This window comes from Ascaphus truei, chromosome 3 (genome assembly GCF_040206685.1).
Source record: "Ascaphus truei isolate aAscTru1 chromosome 3, aAscTru1.hap1, whole genome shotgun sequence".
NCBI lineage: Eukaryota > Metazoa > Chordata > Amphibia > Anura > Ascaphidae > Ascaphus > Ascaphus truei.
Window position 1 is genome coordinate 361,051,792 of NC_134485.1, and position 7,947 is coordinate 361,059,738.

Consider the following 7,947-nt stretch of genomic DNA (forward strand, 5'->3'; position numbering starts at 1 on the left):
AAACTCTTACTATGCATATCCTATTAGAAAAAACGATCATAACCCTATTTGTCTAGCACAATCAAAAGATGGGGTATGTCATTAAACTCCTTCAGTGTGTCCAGTTACATAATTTACCAAAGTAATAGTGTCAGAAACAGTTTTGTTATTAAAGCATTATCAGCACTAGCCTCAATAGTATTAAAGTATTGTCAGTACTAGCCATAATAATACCACACAGAAAATAGTATGTTTCACCCTGTGCTTATTTTCTATAATTACTATGAATGGAGTTTATTATAATAAATACAGCTACAAAATGTATGCAAACTTATTTGGGTATCTTAAAAAGTTCATTACTTGAACTGCCTTTAGAATGGCATTGAGCCTCCCAATCACATCCTTTTTTTATACATTAACTTGTATGGATGAAACACATTCCCAGCACAGTGTCCAACAGTGAAGAGAAGTGCATGTGAAAATGGTGGGAAAAGATTAGTCGACTATGTTAGAAAGAAAAGTTAATTAGCATGTTACCTAAAAGTGACGCTTGATTAAACACCCTTAAACTAGGTTATCTGGAGTTTGACCCCCCAACTTCTCATAATACCCAAATAGCACAATGACCCCAAATATACAAGCTGTCATGGTCAATGGCTCTAAACTAGGAATTTATAGGCAAGTGTTGCAGGGCACGGCCAGGCTGCTGCTCCTAGCTGAGTTGTGCTGAGCCACCACTCACAAGTACCATAAGGTTTTTCCTTTTCCTTGTTTTCGAGCTGAAACATACTGTAGAATTACACGATTAGAAAAATGATTAGTGGACAGAGACTGTGTCATTACAAATCAATGGAACGGTATAAGGTTAGCATAATTTCTTCATACCAGTAACTTTAGCGGGTGCAAAAATCTGGCATGCTTTTAAACTGCGATCCACTTACCACTGCTTAGTGAATCGCGCTGACTGGCAAAAAACGGTGAGTTTGCCGTTTTTTGCCTGATCGGATGTATTTTTATTTTTTATTTATTTTTTGCTGAAAAATGCCTTTAACGGCCGATAAAGCACTGTTATCACTGCTTAGTGAATCGTGCAGCAATCAGTATCAGTCTTAAAAGCCATGTATCATACTTAAAAGCAGTTATCACTGCTTAGTGAATCGCCCCCAGTATGTCTCAACAGGACATATGAATAGTTTCTAAAGAGGAATTCCTTTTTATGTTCAACATGGATTTGGTTTAAAATCCTGTTAAAATACTGTTATGAGAGGAGTGAGACATGGGAAAGACAACTACAGACTACCAGTTGCATAGTCCTAGAATCCATTAGCACAGGGGTTCTCAGCTCCAGTCCTCCTAGCAGGTTAGGTTTCCAGGATATCCCAACTTCAGCAAAGGTGGCTCAATCAGTGGCTCAGTCTTCAACTGTCCATGTGCTGAAGCAGGGATATCCTAAAAACCTGACCTGTTGGGGGTTCTTGAGGGCTGGAGTTGAGCAGCCCGGCATTAGCAGATGAATATCCGCGTGTTGGTTCTTCTTTGATGGCTGCCTTTCAACTTGTCTGGTCTCGTTTTGTTATGAAATTACACATTTCACATGACTGAATGCCTTAAAATGATTCTACAATCTTAAAAGACCCACACAAGCATTGACGCGTTGTCACAGATTAACAAGATTCTTAAAAGTGCATTAGCATTTATTTTATTTATATTTTGGGGGAGGGTTAAGCATTATAAAATGTCATTACCGTCACTAGAAAATGACTGCCTAAATTCCCTTTGTTGCCCCATTAAATATCTATTTTAACTTCACCTTCTATTTCAGTCTACACTAGTTAGTAAACTATTGATTCAGTTGTGAGATTTTTAAAATGCTGATCCCCTAAGAAATAAATGAATGCATAGATAATGAGTGTAATAAATATAGGAGTTGGTAAAGAGAAAGCCCTAATGCAAATACATTTTCTGGGGTAAATATTTATTACTGCATACAATCACAGGGTCCAAACAGGAAAATCATGCAAAATAAGATTTACAAACAATATTCCTCTTTTTCAAATGATGTGATCTGAGTCAGAGAAATGTATAGTTTATGTAGCAGTAACATACATTTATTATAAGGGCAAGTTTTTGTTTGCCAGGTAAGAGGTATGAGTAGGTCATGTATGTAGTATGTCATAAGGTAAGTATGTTCCCCTTTGAACTTTGTACAACATATCCTGTTCAGGTTCACCATGGGAACGCACAGCAATACAAGAATGTACTGACCTTATGACAAGAGTCCCCTAATGAAGTTGTCTTGCAACGGAACGCGCTGGGAAAATAATTACGCATCTGGCATTATCACGCACGCGCACCAGGCAGGAGAAGGGAGGAGCTCTGTATTTGAGTAGAGGAGCATACATGAGACACCGCCGTACATGCTGCAAAAGACACAGTCTAACTGTTATTGTTTTAGCTAATCCTGTAAGGGAGCATTCTATAGCTATACACTGGCGACACACTTTATTCGAGCTCGGCTAGTCCCACGAATTCGGTTATACCCGGGTGTATTGAGGTTTGTGACTGTTTTCTGCCCGAGTGCATTGAGGTATTTTCCGGCAGGGATTGAAGCATTTTATTCCCGTTGGCTGCAATACTGCACAGTACATATATATATACTGCATTACAATTCATGAATTTATGCCATCTGGTAGACACGCGAAGCATTGCAGCCTATTAAATCCTAATCATTATCATTTAACAGATCAGCCGCCCATCAGCCAGGCATGAACCCAGGCTGGGAAGGCAAATGCAACGGGGCTTGTCAGAGGTGAGGAGCGGCGCATTCCAGGTATCTGCCAGGTACATACCGGGTATTTGCTCGAATAAAGTGTGTCGGTGCAGTATATCCTACTTTATATCCTATTATATACTATCACAGTATACTTTTGTGCGCTACTTCTCATTGGTCGCGCACTCATACAGTACCTGAGATAGAGAACCATATCTAATAAGTAGTCTTCTGCCATGAGACACTATATGGCATGAGAAGACACCTTACATTTATTTGAATTAGCTGTAATGTATTCCAGCACTGAAGGTGGCTTATGGCAAAACACTGACCCACTGTCTTTAGCCTTTATAAGATTAGAAGTACTAACCAAGGTCAACAGGTCACGTTGTTATAGTACTATTTCCCTGCATCTGCTTTATTTGCTGTGCTTCACCTTGTTTTTACTTGTGTGTGTGTCAGAAAACCTGTGTTTTATTTCATCTCGTTTATCAAATGATCAAGAATGATTACAAAAAGGCTCCCACTAGTTTGCACACAGCCTAAATAACATGGGCAGAAGGGAATTAATTAGTCCCAGCATACATATAATGCAGAAACCAGGAGGGATAAAAATACAAAAATAATTTTAATTGCTTATAACTCTTCTAGATGAACAAAATATGTATATATATACACCAATAAACTAATTTAAAAACCACTGAAGTATGCCTGTTTTGTGAACCATACATATAAATATATGCATTATATGTCTTTGTTATAATGAACGCATAATCTCGTATTCAAATAATCTATATTCTGTGACAAAAATATGTCACCGATATCAAAATATTGGCATCTACAAGTGGATGGGGTAAGTATACGTTTGTTCACAATATGAGCAAGAACAAACCAGTATGTAGTCTGTAATTAGATGACCCTTCGCAGTGGGTTAAGCATGGTCTAATGGTCTGTTACATATACACACACTTACTCCCTATAAATATGGTGTATACATACAAATGATAGTATCATATATAACAATTTCTTCAAAGTGTGTATCTGCCCAAATGTATCCATGGGTAACAGATCATACAAAATAATGTTCCCAAACTGTGACAAATAGTAGCAAAACAGACGCGATTGTAACCATCACATATCACATGTGTACTTTCGTTTGTGCAGGCTGAAGCTATATCCAACAAGTAATTACAACAGTCATACAAGGGGTTAATTCCCTCGTTGCATACACAGCACTATGTTATGTGCATTCTTATGATGTTATATAATAGCTGAGTATTAGTGAGGTTACCCCCTGCATGTAATAGGATTAATAAAACCGTATATCAACGTCTGTGCAGGGTTTAGATCTTGCCCGGCATACTGCATACTGCTGCGAACCGGCTGACGTCATCAGTGAGTGCGTCGCCAAACAACCCTTTTTTATTTCATCTCACCTGGCCTTAGTAACTCAAAACCCTCAATACATATTATTGCTTTGTGCGCAAAGTCTTTTCAAGGTTACAATTAACAAAATAGATATCCCTGGGATATATGCCAGTAGACAGTTACAGTGGTACACTGCTAAAGCTGGGCCTATGAAAGCAATGGTTGTGGGTTCTAGTCCTGTTGGGTCTGACACCACTACACCCTTCCAGTCACTAAGGTGCCTATGCTATAAGCGTTCATAAAAAATATCGCGGGCCATTTAATTCGCCTGTTGTTTTAGCATTGCTATCACAGTATTCAGAAAGCCTCGATTACCTGTGATAGCAAAATACTCAAAACACCCTGCTCATCTACACTAATATTCAAATTTATATTAAAACAGCTGCTACCCACAATTTACCATGGGGTTTTGGATTGACAGGTGAAGAAAGAAGATTAAAGAAAAGAATAAAATAATGACAGATGAAGAAAGGAGATGGTGATAGAAGATAAAAGAAAGAAGATTTTTTTTTACCTGATGCTGGTCTTCAAGGTGGATGGTGTTGGATTGCGGGTGATGACGTTGCGGTACGAGAGATTGCAGATACAACGGGATTCGGAGGGTGAAGACTTCTAAAGATAAGTAAAATATTGAATATATGTAAATGTGTTTTTTTCAGTTTTTTTTCATTGTATTTATTTTTATGGTTGTGATTGCTTTTTGACTGATAATGTATTAATATGTGCCCAGGGTACAGATAAATATAGTGACAGACAATGCATTTTTTGGCAAATGCTTGTTTTGAATTGATTGTTATTTTTTCTATTTGTTTTTATTGTTTGGATTCAATTGTTTGGAATTTGGATGGCTTGTTTTTAGTAGATTTTAGGATTGGTTAGCGTTTGAAATTAATTATTTGTTTTGTTAGCTACTGGTTTAAATTCATTAATTGTTTTGTTGGATAGTGTTGGATAGTGTTTTAAATTAATTAATTGTTTTGTTGGTTAGTGAGTTTATTTATTAAATTGATCGGTTGGCTAGTGCATTTATTTATTTAATTGGTTGGCTAGTGCTTTTATTTATTTATTTAATTAGTTGGCTAGCGCTTTTATTTATTTAATTGGTTGACTAGTGCTTTTATTAATTTAATTGGGGTGTTTAGGTGTTTGTGTATATATTTTATTACTGTGTATTTTTGGCCTTCATGCTTTTTTATTAGGGTGACCATTGTCTGCAATAGTTGCTTATCATGCTCATATTATATGGGTATGATGTACCACTATGCCAATCAATGGTTGGAGGGTGAGTATAGTGGTCCCGGGGTGGGTGAATTGACCTCCCAGTTGGGTAGCGGGGGAGGGTGGGTTAACTCCTTAATTACTATAGCAGTTATTAACTGCTAAGGTGATTAGGGGGTTAGGGGCCATTAGATTGTATTGGTTCTTGTATCCTTTCTGGCAGCGGAGGACATGGACCTGAGAAGGCTGATGAGGATGCCCTTCATGATGGCAGGGGTAAGTAGAAAGGTTTATTAACTTTATTTATGCTGCCTGTCTAATGTTTTATTTATAACGGGCAAATGAGCTATTATCCATATCTGGATAATAGTTATTTGGTCCATTACTGTACTATATATGTGTGTGTGGGGGGGGGGGGTTGGAGCGGTGTATTTACTTCAATGTGTTGCACTTTTTTTTGCCACAGGATTCGTACTGCAGGCCAGCGGTGACCCGCGGGGACCACCTGAGGACACCCCTGGACACCCACAGTGACCGCTCATTGTCCCACAGACACCTACGGGACCACCGGAGGTCCCTCAGACACCCGCGGGGACAACCTGAGGACATCCGCAGGCTCTGGTATCAATCATGTGGAGGTAGAGGAGGTGGGAATTTGTGTTTATTGTGGGCAGTGGGGATGGATGAAGGGGGTATTTGGCCCTTGGTTGGTAACAGGAGGAGTTAACCCCTTCATTGCCTTAGTGGTTAGCTGCTAAGGTAATGAGTTGCCTGTAAATGCATTTTTATAGCATGGGATTCCTGCCGGGGTCTCCGGTGCTGATATTAATGGATATCAGCTCCGGAGACCCCCGGCATCAATTCAATGCAGAAAAAAAGCATTTTTTTTTCTAAGTCCTGTCTTGCCTCCTCTCATCCGCTACTCATCAGCCTGACGCCAACTTTTCCTTGCATGAGGATTTTGGGAAAAACTCGCCATTCTAGAGCAGTGATAGGCCTCGATAACCTAATCACGGCTACTAGAATTGCACGAGTTTCAGAATCTGCCGATACGTGGCTTATCGTCACTCACCCAGCGATTTTTATATGACGGCTGAAATTGTTGGCGATTCAGGCCTTTATCGCCCACTTATTAAGGCTTACTGAATAGCAGTAGGCATTTTGGCCAATAAGTGCTCGATAAGTGGCTTATCGATGCTTACTGTATAGCATAGGCCCCTAAGTGTGTTAGGCTTATCAACTCAATATAGTCTATATAGAAATCCTTTTAGGAAGTGTTAGATGGGACTCATGTAAATATACTTTGCATAGCTATTAGCATATCTCCCAGGGTACCTCAAGTGTGCTCCTTTTTAAGCACAGGCATGTCTCCCTAATGTATTTGGATGGATGTTTGAAAGGATATGTATACACACATGCCTCTTGCAAAAACACTGCAGATTTGCCTTTTTTAGACTGATCCGTGGAATTCTGTGGCTCAAACAAAATGCCAATCCGTGTTGGATTAAAATCCACTGAAAACATTCACCTTTCTCCAGTTAATTCACATAGTATACATGCCATGTTTTATAAATCTACTATATATTTGTGAAAGTGTTCTATGTGTCCGTGTCTGTATGTGTCTCCCTGTGTTCTTCCCTGTGTCCCTAGCGGCAATCTCATTGGCTCCCTTGGCCCGCCCCCGCACACCTCTCATTGGCCAGACACACACATACACTCACACAGAGATACACACACACACACGGAGACACACACAGGCAGGACACTGAGACACACACAAAGATACACACACACTGAGACACACACACACGGAGACACCCACAGGCAGGACACTGAGACACACACAAAGATACACACACACTGAGACACACACAGATACACTCACACAGAGATACACACACACACACCGGAGACACACACAGGCAGGACACTGAGACACACACAAAGAAACACACACACACACACACACTGAGATACACAGACAGGACACAGATAGACAGACAGGACACACACACACACACCATCCCCCCCTCCCCCTCCTCTGTCCGTCCCCCCCATCACGTGCGCCGCCCTGCACTGGCTCCAGACGGAGGGGAAGCGCGGCCCTCCTACCCCAGCCGCTCCCTTACCTCCCTGGCGCTACCTCCCCCTCAGGTAAGTCACACCACTGCCAGTAACTCTCCTATTTCAGGCGCGGAGCCTCGCGCCTCAGGCCCACACAGGAACACACAGGCCCACACAAGGCGCTTACTGCCGCCGCCTGCACACGCGTCACTCAGCCAGACGGCACATCGGGGGAAAGCGGGTGCCGGGGGGGGAGCGCGAGTCATGAGGAACAGGGGGGGGGATGAGCCGCGAGTCACGGGGAACGGGGGGGGAGCGCGAGTCACGGGGAACGGGGGGGGGGGAGTCATGGGGAAAGGGGGGGGGCGAGTCACAGGGAACGAGGTAGCGACCACCCGCCGAACCAGCAGGGGGGGGACGCCCGGAGGGGTGGGGGCATGCACATACATAAATTATGACAATACATATGCCCACTGCTCTCCACCCCC